Genomic DNA, 14,672 nt, shown 5'->3' on the forward strand with positions numbered 1-14,672 from the left:
AAAATGATAAAGGGGATGGGACGACTTCCCTATGAGGAAAGGCTAAAGCGGCTAGGGCTCTTCAGCTTGGAGAAAAGGTGGCTGAGGGGAGATATGATAGAGGTCTATAAAATAATGAGTGGAGTTGAATGGGTAGATGTGAAGCGTCTGTTCACGCTTTCCAAAAATACTAGAACTAGGGGGCATGCGATGAAGCTACAATGTAGCAAATTTAAAACGAATCAGAGAAAATATTTCTTCACTCAACGTGTAATTAAACTCTGGATTCCTTGTCATCAAGCATATGAAGCCATTATGTATGGGTTGTGTCCATCAACCACAGTGCCACATGGTCAGCTAGCTCCACTGCCTCTTCAGTATTCTCTATCTCCCCAAGCAGGGTGGTTGCAGCTTGATCAAGCTCCTTAAAAAATCTGACTGGGGGTGGCTCCTGGCTTCCCAGTTGTTAGCCGGGGTGTTAGAGGCTATAGCAGCTTCACTTTAAAGGCACATAGGTTAGCCCTTTCCCTGCCTTACCCATCCCCCCAGTGGATGTGAGAACATTAGTTTCACTTTTCCTAGCTCTTTCCCACTCTATACTTGGTGGATGCAGACACATTGGTTCGCCTTTCCCTGCCTTTCCCACTGTTCTGTACCTCCAGAGTTGATTTGATTGCCTCTTTTGCTGTTTTCTCTACTTTCCTCACAGTGTTAAAAAAAAAAAAAAAAAAGCAAGAGGTTTTCTTCAGTTTCTACAGCGTGACCGGAGCTTGTATACTCGGTCCAGTGAGCTATGAGTGTTTTCTGACTCCTCCGGGGAGGGCCCGCGATCAGGACGTTTTTGGTGCGAAGCCGCCATTTTGAATTTTCCGCTGTTTTTCGGCGATGGCTGCAGAGAGTGTTAAGCGCTGTTCCAAGTGTGGCAAGCGCAGATCAGCAGCGGGGCTCTGTAAAACGTGCTGTTCAGGCGTAAGAGCCGGCCCGAGCATGGCGAGCGATGATTCTTCCTGCTCGGTGGAGCTGGCAGCGGGCGCCATTTTGAAAGTACCACATGGCGCGACTCCCGCTGAGGCGGAGGGTCTGGAGACCGGAGGGGGCCCTCGAATTGAGGCTGGCCAAAGAGCTACTAGCCCCGGACTGGAACCGGGTGCCCAGGGCGAGTTTTTCTCCCCTGACTTTGTATTATTGCTTCATAATGCATATATGCTTAAAAGAGCTCAGCCACAGGGGTTTTCTACAGGCCCCCCTTACTGCTCCTCCAGTGGATGCAGGCCTGGGATTGCCCTCTGAGGCGTTTTTCCCTGATAGCTGGCCGCAAGAGAAGCGCAGAAGGGTAAATTCCCCTTCAGAGAGTGGCGCACCCCCCTTTCCCCCCCGTGGTCGGGATGTGGTGACTCTGAGGGGTCTGGCAGGCCCTCGTGGCCAGAGGAAGGTGCAGAAGGGCCACTGGATCCAGATGATCCGTCCGCGGTGAGGATTTTCCACCGCGAGGAGCTGCCAGCGCTTATTTCAGATTGTCTTACAGGTCCTCTCTATTGAAGATCCTGGGAGTGGCGTGGCCTCCTCTGGAAATCTGAGAATGGCAAGTACCAAAAAGCCTGCTCGAGCCTTTCCTTTGCATGACTCCATTCAAGAGCTTATTTCAGCTCAGTGGGCTGACCCCGAAGGACCTTTGAAAGTTTCCAGGGCTATGGGGCAATTATTCCCTCTGAGTGAGGAGCATTTGGCTCGCTTTGCAATGCCTAAGGTGGATGCCCTAGTCACAGCTGTGACAAAGAGAACTACCCTCCCGGTTGAAGGAGGTGTTGCCCTGAAGGACATGCAAGACCGTAGACTGGAATCAGCACTTAAACGGTCCTTTGAAATTGCTGGTCTTACAATTCGGGCGTCTGCATGCAGTTGTTATGCTGCTGGAGCCCTCCTGGCATGGTTGCAACAGGCAGTGGAACAGCCCGGTGATGGAGCGGAGCCCTTGTCTGAAGTGGCTCCGCGAATGGAGTCGGCTGACGCCCTTTATGATATTGTCAGAGCTTCGGCTAAACAGATGGCTGTAGCAGTGGTGGCTCGCCGTCTTCTGTAGCTACAGCATTGGGCGGCAGACATGGCCTCTAAGCAAAGGTTGGTGAAGTTGCCCTTTCAAGGCCTTCTCCTGTTGGGTGAGGAGTGGGAGAAAATTGTGAAAGGCCTGGGAGATGCTAAACCCCAGCGCTTACCCGAGGATAGGCCGCAGCCTCCCTCCAAGGGTCAGGCGGTTCAGTCCTCTTATAGACCTCGCTTCCATGAAGGTACCGCCCGGGGCATTCTGCTGGGTCCACTTCTCGTGGCTGGTTTTCAGCAGAGGAACTCCTTTCGCTAGGACAAACGTTCCGCAGCAGCAGGCTCAAGACCTGGAGTTCAAGGGCGACCCTCTCAATGAGGGTGCGCCGGCCCCCTCCTCGATTCGTGTTATAGGAGGACGTCTTTCCCTCTTTCTCGAGGAGTGGGCCAAGATTACCTCAGATCAGTGGGTCTTGGACCTGATCAGAGAAGGATACCGAATAGAATTCGATGCCCCGATAAGAGACGTGTTTGTGGAGTCCCAATGTGGTTCTGCCGCCAAACGGGCTGCGGTAGAGGAGACCTTACAAGGCTTGATTCACATTGGGGCGGTTTCCCCCGGTGCCTCCCGCCGATTTCGGCTGCGGCCGCTACTCCATTTACTTTGTGGTGCCGCAAAAAGGTGGGTCTTTTTGCCCTATTCTGGACTTTAAAGAATTAAACAAGTCCCTAAGAGTGCGGCATTTTCACATGGAAACCCTGCGCTCCGTCAGTGCGGCGGTACAGCCAGGAGAGTTTCTCATGTCTCTGGACCTGAAAGAAGCTTACTTGCACATTCCAATTTGGCCCCCGCACCAGAAGTTTCTGTGGTTTGCGGTGATGGGAAAACATTTCCAGTTTCGGGCCTTGCCTTTTGGCCTCGCCACAGGTCCCCGAACCTTTTCCAAGGTAATGGTGGTAGTAGCTGCTTTTCTCAGGCGAGAAGGTATCCGGGTTCACCCATACCTAGATGACTGGCTCATCAGAGCGGACTCCGCAACAGAGAGCCATCAAGCTACAGCCAGAGTGGTCTCAGTACTGCAATCTCTGGGCTGGGTCATCTATTAGATTGTAAGCTCTTTGAGCAGGGACTGTCTTTCTTCTATGTTTGTGCAGCGCTGCGTATGCCTTGTAGCGCTATAGAAATGCTAAGTAGTAGTAGTAGTAGTAGTAATGTAGCCAAAAGTCACCTGACCCCCTCGCAATCTCTAGAATATTTGGGGGCACAGTTCGACACAGACTCGGGATATGTATTCCTACCCGAGCAAAGGCGGTGCAAACTTCAGAATCAGGTCTGTCTGCTCCTGAGGATACCCCGTCCGCGAGCTTGGGACATTGTCCAGTTGTTGGGATCGATGACGACCACTTTGGATTTGGTGCCCTGGGCGAGAGCGCACCTGAGACCTCTGCAGTATTCCCTGCTTCAACGATGGTCTCCAGTATCTCAGGATTATCAATGCAGACTCTCTTGGCTCCCTGCGGCCCGACTCAACATGGAGTGGTGGCTCTCAGACAGCATGCTGCGGCGAGGAATGCCGCTGGCACTCCCCGATTGGTGCCTAATGGTGACAGATGCCAGCCTGAAGGGCTGGGGCGCACATTGCAAGGGGAAGCATGCCCAGGGTCTTTGGACAGCCGACGAGTCGGAGTGGTCCATCAATCACCTAGAGTTGAAAGCGGTGTTTCAGGCGCTTCTGGCCTTTCAAGTGACCCTGGAAGGATTGGCTGTCAGAGTGATGTTGGACAACACGACAACAGTGGCCTACATAAACCGACAAGGCGGCACTCAGTGCAGAGCGCTGGCCGCGCAGGCCGAACAGATTTGCCACTGGGCCGAGCTGCATCTACAGTTTCTGTCGGCAGCTCACATTGCAGGTCAGAGCAACGTGCAAGCCGGTTATCTAAGCAGGCATCAAATCGATCCAGTGGAATGGGAACTGGCAGACGAAGTATTCCTGCAGATATGTGCCAAATGGGGCAAGCCCGTAATGGATCTTATGGCGACAAGCTCAACTGCCAAAGTCCCGTGCTTTTCAGCAGACGGAGAGATCCTCGCTCAGCTGGGTTGGATGCCTTGGCTCAACCCTGGCCTCTGGTATGTGTTCCTTCCGTGGCCCTTGATAGGGCATGTGCTCCTGCAGATTTGGCTTCACCCAGGAGAAGTGGTTCTTATCGGCCCGGATTGGCCCAGGGGGCCTTGGTATGCAGACCTCCGACAGATGCTAGTGGAGGCTCCCCTTCCTTTACCTCTGGTACCGAACCTGTTGTCGCAGGGTCCGGTGGCCATGGAGGACGCCTGCCGTTTTGGTCTTACAGCATGCCTATTGAGAGGGCGCAATTGAGAGGCAAAGGCTATTCCAATAATGTTATTTCCACTGTCCTGCAGGCCCGCAAGTGGTCCACTTCCGTGGCTTATGCCAGGATCTGGCGCCAGTTTGAGGCTTGGTGTGTTTCAAAAGCGATCACACCCATGTGGGCTCCTGTCTCGCCGATTCTGGACTTTTTGCAGGATGGTGTACAAAAAGGCTTGGCCAATAATTCCCTGCGGGTGCAAGTGGCAGCATTGGCCTCCCTTCATGGTAAAGTTGCAGGCGAGTCTTTAGCTGCTCATCCAGATGTGGCACGGTTTCTTAGAAGGGTGCTTCGGCTCCATCCTCCCGTGCGGGCACCTTGTCGAGCTTGGAACCTGGGGCTAGTTTTGAAGGCTCTGCAGGGTTCTCCTTTTGAGCAGCTACGGCGAGCTTCAGAGAAAGATTTGACACTAAAGGCCGTTTTTCTGGTGGTCATTACTTCGGCGAGACGGGTGTCAGAACTCCAGGCGCTGTCCTGTAGAGACCCATTTCTGCAATTTTCAGAGTCCGGGGTCACGGTTCGTACCGTGCCTTCCTTCGTGCCTAAGGTGGTTTCAGCGTTTCACCTAAACCAGCCTATTTTTCTACCCTCTTTTGTTAAGGAGGAGTTTCCAGAATCCTTTGGGCAGTTGCACCTGTTGGATGTGCGCAGGACTCTGTTGCAGTATCTGCGAGTTACTAATACTTTCAGGACCTCTGATCATTTGTTTGTTTTACTATCAGATTCTCGCAGAGGGTCTCCAGCGTCTAAAGCCACTATTGCCCGCTGGCTCAAAGAAGCTATCTTTTCAGCTTATCTGCTTGCCGGCCGGCCTCCGCCTGTAGCCTTTAAGGCACATTCTACAAGAGCGATTTCCATATCATCATGCTGATCAATCCATAGACTGGTGGGTTGTGTCCATCTACCAGCAGGTGGAGATAGAGAGCAAACTTTTGCCTCCCTATATGTGGTCATGTGCTGCCGGAAACTCCTTAGTATGTTCTCTATCTCAGCAGGTGGTGGTCACACACAGCAGCAGCTCTGGCTACGCCTCCAAGCCTAATTTTTAGGTTTTGTTGAGTGCCTGGGGTTGAGGGCTCTTCTTGAGCAAGTGCAAACCTGGTGGCGCCAGGTCCCTCCTTTTCTCCCCCCTCCCGCTGGCTCCGTAAAAAAAAAAAATTTTTTGAACGTCCTTAAAGGCGTTTATTTCGACGTTTATTTAAACGTTTATTGCAGCTACTCACTGGGACACCAGGTCGTTACAGCTCGGAGCGGAAAGCAGGTAATTTTTACCTTTTTATAGCGGGCAGGGGGTTCCCCGATTGATCTCCACGTGGCCGATGGCGTCGGAGGGCGAGGGCGCAAAGAGTCGCTCCCCTGATCGCTTGGGCGCTTCTAGAGGGGATGCGGGGGTCTTAAAGTCTGATTCGCCCTTGTTGGGTGACAATTTCGTGACCGATGAGTGTCCCGGTCCTTCCTCCGGTGTGGCGGTTTTTCCCGCCATAAACGCCCATCCCCCGCTGCTCGCCTCCGCCATCTTGGCCGGCCACGCGGCTCGGACGGCTTCTTCTTGGGCCGCCCTTGAGGTGGGAGACATTAATGCCATGAACGCCCTTAATTTGGGCGACGGCACAAAAGCGGCTAAAGTTAAGCGCCGTTCTTCCCGCGCGGCTCCTTCGCGGAGTGTCGCGCCGGACGCCATCTTGGATGTGCAGCATGTCTCTCCCCCGCTCTTGCGAGCGCCGGTTGAGGGTGCGTCTAGGGCTGTAGCCCAGGCTGCGGAAGTGCACAATCTGGGGGGTTTCTCCCCCGAGTTTGTTTTGCTGCTGCATCAGGCCTTCCTTATGCAAAACGCTGCCCCTGCTCCCTCGTCTGGTAAAGAGGTTGAGGCCCCCGGAGGTAAACGCCCTCGGGTTGATTCCCAGGCCTTGGAGGACTTTGTCTCCTCCGATGTAGATGAGGGCAGCGTATCTGAGTTCTCCCAACGGTCCTTTGCGGATTCCTTGGAGGAGACGGATCCCCGCTCGGATGGAGCGGATGACCCCTCTGCAGCGCGGCTCTTTAGCTCAGAGGATTTACCCAACCTGTTAGTGCAGGCCATGGGCATTTTGAAGATTTCCTCTCCGGAGGACGTCTCTCCCTCAGCCCCTGTTGGCTCTGCCATTATGCTGGGGACGAAGCGCCCGCCTAGAACCTTCCACGTGCATGATGCCATGCACACCTTAATTTCGGCTCAATGGGATGTCCCGGAAGCGAGCCTTAAAGTGGCTAGGGCTATGTCCCGCCTCTATCCTTTGCCTGAAAGTGAACGTGAGGCCTATCTGTGGCCTACCGTGAATTCTTTAATCACTGCGGTGACTAAGAAAACGGCATTGCCGGTGGAAGGTGGCACGGCCCTAAAGGACGCCCAAGACAGAAGATTGGAGGCGGCCTTAAGGTCGTCCTTTGAGGCGGCTGCTTTAAGTTTGCAGGCCTCAGTTTGCGGCTCCTATGTGGCCAGGGCGTGCCTGACTATGGTGCAGCGGGCTTCCCCCTCGGATCATTCCTTGAGGGCTGATTGGCCGGCCCTGGAATCGGGCTTAGCCTATTTGGCAGACTTGCTGTATGATGTCTTGAGGGCCTCAGCTAAAGGCATGGCTCAGACAATCTCTGCGCGGCGGTGGCTTTGGCTGAAGCATTGGTCTGCTGACCACGCCTCTAAATCCCGCCTGGCTAGATTGCCTTTTAAAGGCAAGCTGCTCTTTGGGGTCGAGCTGGACAAAATCGTGACCGATCTCGGCACGTCAAGGAAGCGTACTTGCATATTCCCATCTGGCCTCCTCATCAACGCTTTCTGCGTTTTGCAGTCCTGGGCCGACACTTCCAGTTCAGAGCCCTCCCGTTCGGGTTGGCTACTGCTCCGCGGACCTTCTCCAAAGTAATGGTGGTCATCGCGGCCTTCCTGAGGAAGGAAGGAGTACAAGTCCATCCTTATCTGGACGACTGGTTGATCCAAGCCCCCTCTTATGCAGAGTGCGGCAAAGCTGTGAACCGGGTGGTTGCTCTTTTGAGCTCCCTGGGGTGGATCATCAGCTGGGAGAAAAGCCAGCTGCGCCCAACTCAGTCCCTGGAGTATCTGGGAGTTCGATTCGACACCCAAGTGGGCAGAGTGTTCCTGCCAGACAATCGGATTGTCAAGCTTCAGGCTCATGTGGACCAGTTCCTAGTAGCCTCTCCTCTTCGGGCTTGGGACTATGTGCAGCTGTTGGGCTCTATGACGGCCACGATGGAAGTAGTGCCCTGGGCCAGGGCTCATATGAGACCACTACAACTCTATCTGCTGCAGCGCTGGACTCCGATGTCGGAGGATTATGCTGTGCGCCTTCCCTTGGACCCAGCAGTGCGCAAGGCGCTGAGCTGGTGGACGCAGACAGACAAGTTGTCTGCAGGAATGCCTCTGGTGACCCCGGAGTGGATTGTCGTCACGACGGATGCCTCTTTGTCGGGCTGGGGAGCCCACTGCTTGGGAAGGACAGCGCAGGGGCTCTGTTCTCCTGCAGAGGCAAAGTGGTCTATCAACCTCCTGGAACTCAGAGCCATTCGGTTGGCGCTTTTGGAGTTCATCCCGGTACTGGCGTTGAAGCCAGTACGGGTCCTGTCGGACAATGCCACGGCTGTGGCCTATGTCAACCGCCAGGGAGGTACCAAGAGCGCCCCTCTAGCCAAGGAGGCCATGAATCTATGCCAGTGGGCGGAAGCGAACCTGGAACAGCTGTCAGCGGCCCACATTGCCGGAGTCATGAATGTCAAGGCGGACTTTCTCAGTCGCCATACCTTGGATCCCGGAGAGTGGCAGCTATCTGCTCAGGCGTTCTTGGACATCACGAAGCGCTGGGGCCAGCCGAGCCTAGATCTGATGGCGTCATCGGCCAATTGCCAAGTGCCGCGCTTTTTCAGCAGAGGACGGGACCCTCGATCCCTGGGAGTAGATGCTCTTCTCCAACAGTGGCCGACACAAGAGCTTCTCTATGTGTTCCCGCCATGGCCCATGTTGGGCAGGGTGCTAGACCGGGTGGCAAAGCATCCGGGCCGGATAATCCTGGTGGGTCCAGATTGGCCCAGACGTCCCTGGTATGCGGACTTGATCAGGCTCTCAGTCTACGATCCTCTGCGGCTGCCAGTGGAGCAGGGTCTGTTACATCAGGGTCCCGTGGTGATGGAGGATCCCTCCCCCTTTGGTCTTACGGCCTGGCTATTGAGCGGCAGCGTCTGAGGAAGAAGGGCTTCTCAGACAAGGTCATCGCCACTATGCTGAGAGCGAGGAAGCGCTCTACTTCTACTGCTTACGCCAGGGTTTGGCGTACCTTTGCAGCGTGGTGTGAAGCAGGCTCATTTTCTCCATTCACTGCTCCAATTTCTTCAGTGTTGGCATTCCTGCAAGAAGGTCTGGAGAAAGGCCTGTCGCTCAGTTCCCTTAAAGTCCAGGTAGCGGCCCTGGCTTGCTTCAGGGGCCGCCTGAAGGGTGCTTCCCTGGCTTCGCAGCCAGATGTGGTGCGTTTTCTCAAGGGAGTTAATCACCTGCGCCCTCCTCTGCACTCGGTGGTGCCTGCGTGGAATCTCAACCTGGTGCTAAGAGCCTTGCAGAAGCCGCCTTTTGAACCCTTGTCGAGGGCATCTCTGAAAGACCTGACGTTGAAAGCAGTCTTTTTGGTGGCTATCACTTCAGCCAGAAGAGTTTCCGAGCTCCAGGCACTCTCATGTCGAGAGCCTTTTCTGCAGTTCACTGAGGCAGGAGTGACTATTCGCACAGTGCCTTCCTTCCTGCCCAAGATTGTTTCTCACTTCCATATGAATCAGCAGCTCTGTCTCCCTTCCTTTCGTAGGGAGGACTACCCAGAGGAATACTCTGCTCTCAAATATCTGGATGTGAGACGAGTTATCATCAGATACTTGGAAGTGACCAATGATTTCCGGAAATCGGATCATCTGTTTGTCCTGTTTGCAGGTCCTCGTAAGGGTCTGCAGGCTGCTAAGCCTACAGTGGCAAGATGGGTCAAGGAAGCCATTGCAGCGGCTTATGTGGCCGCGGGGAAGGTGCCGCCTATCCAGCTGAAGGCTCACTCCACTAGAGCTCAGGCGGCCTCGATAGCAGAGGCCGGGTCCGTCTCCTTGGCAGAGATATGCAAGGCGGCAACTTGGGCATCGGCCCATACATTCTCCAAGCATTACCGCTTGACTGTGGCTGCTCGGGCGGAGGCCCGGTTTGGAGCTTCAGTGTTGAGGTCAGGGATTTCAGTGTCCCGCCCTGGGTGAGTACTGCTTCGGTACATCCCACCAGTCTATGGATTGATCAGCATGATGATATGGAAGGTAAAATTATGTATCATACCTGATAATTTTCTTTCCATTAATCATAGCTGATCAATCCATAGCCCCTCCCAGATATCTGTACTGTTTATATTCTGGTTGAATTTTAGGTTCAAGTTTAGTCTTCAGTTACTTCAGGAGGACTTCGTGTTCAAGTTTTTTCACTTGGATTCTTCAAGAGTTGAGACGAGTTTGTGTTACAGTGAGCTGCTGCATTCCTCTCCCCTCCGTTTTACGGGGCTGGATTGAGACTTAAATTCTGCCGGCACTCCCTCCCGCTTCGTGCGGCTGTAGGGCAGCTTTGTACCCCTCCCGCTTCGGCGGTGTTAGGGTCAGTCAGCTCCTCCCGCGGTTGCGGTTGCAGGATAAGCCAGATCCCCCGCATTGGCGGGGTGGTGTCCCTCCCCCGCTCCGCGGGGATGAGCTGGACGGATTCCCCTCCCCCACTTGTGTGGGGATGAGCTGGGTTAATTCCCCTCCCCCGTTTCGGCGGTGGTGAGCTGGGCAGAGTGTCCCTTTGTGGGTGTAATTCTCTAAGTGCTGAGTCCTGCGGATGGAGCTTTGATATCGACATACTGAGGAGTTTCCGGCAGCACATGACCACATATAGGGAGGCAAAAGTTTGCTCTCTATCTCCACCTGCTGGTAGATGGACACAACCCACCAGTCTATGGATTGATCAGCTATGATTAATGGAAAGAAAATTATCAGGTATGATACATAATTTTACCTTCTTCCTCTTGGGCTGAAACTGGAGCACTCTCTCTTCATGAGATTTGCAGTGCAGCAACATGGGCTTCGAAGCTCTCATTTGCCCGACATTACAGACTGGATGTGGCTGCTAGGAGGGATGCGCGTTTTGGAGCACAAGTGCTAGCGCGTGGTGTGACTTGTTCCCACCCTATATAGGGATTGCTTTGATACATCCCATACATAATGGCTTCATCTGCTTGATGAAAAGGAAGGGAAAATTAGGTTCTTACCTTGGTAATTTTCTTTCCTTTAGTCATAGTAGATGAAGCCATGAGCCCTCCCTGTATGATTGTCTGTATGATGTGAATCTGTTTCAGGTTCTGTTCTTGTTTCCTGAAGTTCTAATCCTTCCTTTGGAGAAAATTGGAAAACAGTCTTCAGGATTCTTGTTCACTTATAGGAGCATGAGTTCATTCCCTCCAGTTCATGTGTAGGAGGTTGAGTTCATTCCCTCCAGGAGGATGTGTGTATTCCCTCCATAAATACAAAGAGGAGGACGAGTTTATTCCCTCCAGGAGGATGTGTTCTTTCCCTCTTGAGTTCATGGCCTTGTTATGGGGCCATCGTTCACTGTGAGGAAAGTTCATGTTATTCCCATTGCAGTTTGTTATACTGCTTTGGAAGCTTCAAATACTGAAGAGGCAATGGAGCTAGCTGACCATGTGGCACTGTGAAATTTGAGTGCTCTCTATCTCCCCCTGCTGGTTGATGGACACAACCCATACGTAATGGCTTCATCTGCTATGACTAAAGGAAAGAAAATTACCAAGGTAAGAACCTAATTTTCCCATTTTTTGCCAGAGAATGTGGTAAAGGCAGTTAGCTTAGCGGAGTTTAAAAAAGGTTTGGACGGCTTCTTAAAGGAAAAGTCCATAGACAGTTATTAAATGGACTTGGGGAAAATCCACTATTTCTGGGATAAGCAGTATAAAATGTTTTGTACATTTTTGGGATCTTGCCGGGTATTTGGGACCTGGATTGGACACTGTTGGAAAAAGGATGCTGGGCTCGATGGACCTTTGGTCTTTCCCAGTATGGCAATACTTATGTGCCAAATTCTGAACTGGGATCAGTGTACTTTGTTGTTTGTTGCTCTGCTGTGTGTGTTGACTCAAACAATCTGGTGAAGATCTACGTTGCACTCTGCTGCTTTGTAAGTATTAAAATTGAATGGTGCTGATTTGGAGTCTATTGTATAACTGTGACATGATTGCTACCCTTAGGACAGTAAGAATATTAATTGGCCACGTTCCAGATGAATGGCTGGAACACCATGGGCAGGTGTTTCTGAAAAGAAAATGGGATATTTTCACTGCAGAGAACCATAGTGCTCCGAAGGGTCTGGATTGATATTAAAGTCCTTATCTTATTTCTCAACTGTAGTGGATTTATTGTATCTTTGATTCTCAGTTTTTTGAGAGCTGGAGTGAAAGGGCTATTGTCTGTGTTATGAGCCAAAAGTAGAACTATGTTGCTGCTTTACAGAAATTTGTCATACCCACAATGGATTAAAAAAATAATCAAGGATCATATGTGATTACAGTCTAAAGATCCCCACCATGTTGGACTCTCATACAGGGCCAGATTTGGTGCTGACAGGCAGCAGATTTGTTTCAACAAATCAAATATCTCTGTGTAGATGTTGGTCAAGCCATATCTGATCTGAAAGAAGTCAAATTACTAACATCTACACAGAGAAATTTGATTTGTTGAAACAAATCTGCTGCCTGTCACCACCAAATCTGTAGACAGGCAGCAGATTTGTTTCAACAAATCAAATATCTCTGTGTAGATGTTGGTCAAGCCATATCTGATCTGAAAGAAGTCAAATTACTAAAGGAAAGGGTAGCCCAGAATGAATAACATCGGTGAGCAGATTGATTCCATGGCTTGTTTTTATGCTAAATGTAGGGAGATGAAGACATGAACAACTTAACATGAATGTTTAGATGACCTTAAAAATAGACAGCAAAAGAATAACATCAGGGTATTTAGGGTCCCTGAATCTGACACTAGGAGAAGATGTATCAGCTATATTGAATGAGGTCTTGCAAAGTGAAATTTGATCACACAAGAGTAAAAATCTTTGAGAAGAAAAGCTAAAGATCTCAGACCTATAGTAGCCTGTTTTCATTTGTTTGAATATTAGCAATATCTGGTGAATGTGTTTAGCACCAAAAAACAATTTACTTATAAGGACTCCCAAAAATCTTCTAGGATCTATCTAAATACACATGTGAAAGATGAAAAAGCTTTGCTCCTCTTGCCCACTTACTACTACTGCTACTACTTATTTTAATAGCGCTACTAGACGTACGCAGCGCTGTACACTTGAACGTGAAGAGACAGTCCCTGCTCGACAGAGCTTACAATCTAATTAGGACAAACAGGACAAACGAGAGATAAGGGAATATTAAAGTGAATAAAGGTTAGGAGTTAAAAGCAGCATCAAAAAGGTGGGGTTTTAGCTTAGATTTGAAGACAGCCAGAGATGGAGTTTGACGTACCGGCTCAGGAAGTCTATTCCAGGCATATGGTGCAGCAAGATAAAAGGAACGGAGTCTGCGTAACCCTGGCAGCGCTATAGAAATGCTAAGTAGTAGTAGTAGTGGAGTTAGCAGTGGAGGAGAAGAGTGTAGATAAGAGAGATTTACCCAGTGAACAGAGTTCCCAGGGAGGAGTGTACAGAATAAGGCAAAAAGAGGCAACCACCTAGAGTTGGGGTTTGTTTGTTTGTTTTTTGCTGTTTTCTCATCAACCGCTTGGAATTTCAACAGCTTTTTTGTTACTATCCACCTTATAATTGAAAGAGAAAAACGCCTAGATTTCGACCCAAATCGGGAGATAGACGTTTATCTCATAAAAACGAATAAATCGGTATAATGGAAAGCCGATTTTGGACGTTTTCAACTGCACTCCCTCGCAGAAGCGTACAAAGTTGACGGGGGCATGTCGGAGGCGTGGCGAAGGTGGAACTGGGGCGTGGTTATCAGCCAAGGAGAGATGGGCGCCTTTCGCCGATAATGGACAAAAAGTATGCGTTTGTAGCTAGAATTTAGGGCACTTTTCCTGGACCCTGTTTTTTTCACGAATAAGGCCCCCAAAAGTGCCCTAAATGACCAGATTACCACCAGAGGGAATCGGGGATGACCTCCCCTGACTCCCCCAGTGGTCACTAACCCCCTCCCACCACAAAAAATGATGTTTCACAACTTTTTATTTTCACCCGCAAATGTCATACCCACCTCCCTGGCAGCAGTATGCAGGTCCCTGGAGCAGTTGTTAGGGGGTGCAGTGGACTTCAGGCAGGTGGACCCAGGCCCATCCCCCCCCCTACCTGTTACAATTGTGCTGCTTAATGCTTAGTCGTCCAACCCCCCCAAACCCACTGTACCCACATGTAGGTGCCCCCCTTCACCCCTTAGGGCTATAGTAATGGTGTAGACTTGTGGGCAGTGGGTTTTGAGGGGGATTTGGGGGGGGCTCAACACACAAGGGAAGGGTGCTATGCACCTGGGAGCTCTTTTACCTTTTTTTTTTGTTTTTGTAAAAGTGCCCCCTAGGGTGCCCGGTTGGTGTCCTGGCATGTGAGGGGGACCAGTGCACTACGACTCCTGGCCCCTCCTACGAACAAATGCCTTGGATTTATTCGTTTTTGAGCTAGGCGCTTTCATTTTCCATTATCACTGAAAAACAAAAACGCCCAGCTCAAAAATTGTCGAATAAAACATGGACGTCTATTTTTTTTCGAAAATACGGTTCGGTCCGCCCCTTCACGGACCCGTTCTCCGAGATAAACACCCATGGAGATAGACGTTTTCGTTCAATTATGCTCCTCCACGTTTTTTTGCCCAGTGGAATGAGATTATCTTTAAACACAGCAAAGTTACAGACTTTTTAGCATGACCACCTGATGATTTTTGCACATTCAAAAATGTTTGCGTTGTAAAACTACCATTCTTTGATTTAAAAAATGGGGTACCAGCTTGCTATTAAAGATGTCAAAGTGATGTAGATTTTTGTAAATAATTTATATTTGATAATATAATTTACAGATAATTTCTTTAAAAGCAGTTTGGATCGTAAGAGCAATCATGGGAAAGGTGTCAGTAGCTGACAAAATGAGAATCCAGACACTGTGTGAACAAGGTTTCTGAGCAAAGGCGATAGTGGCTGCATATCATCTC

The 14,672-nt window shown here is 50.7% G+C and overlaps 1 protein-coding gene across 3 annotated transcripts in view; it reads left to right on the top strand.

Moving 5' to 3' along the window:
• The window catches only part of FANCL (FA complementation group L), a 294,740-nt gene that overhangs the window by 226,204 nt on the left and 53,864 nt on the right, over window positions 1-14,672 (top strand). The window lies entirely within an intron of this gene.

This window comes from Microcaecilia unicolor, chromosome 3 (genome assembly GCF_901765095.1).
Source record: "Microcaecilia unicolor chromosome 3, aMicUni1.1, whole genome shotgun sequence".
Taxonomy (NCBI): domain Eukaryota; kingdom Metazoa; phylum Chordata; class Amphibia; order Gymnophiona; family Siphonopidae; genus Microcaecilia; species Microcaecilia unicolor.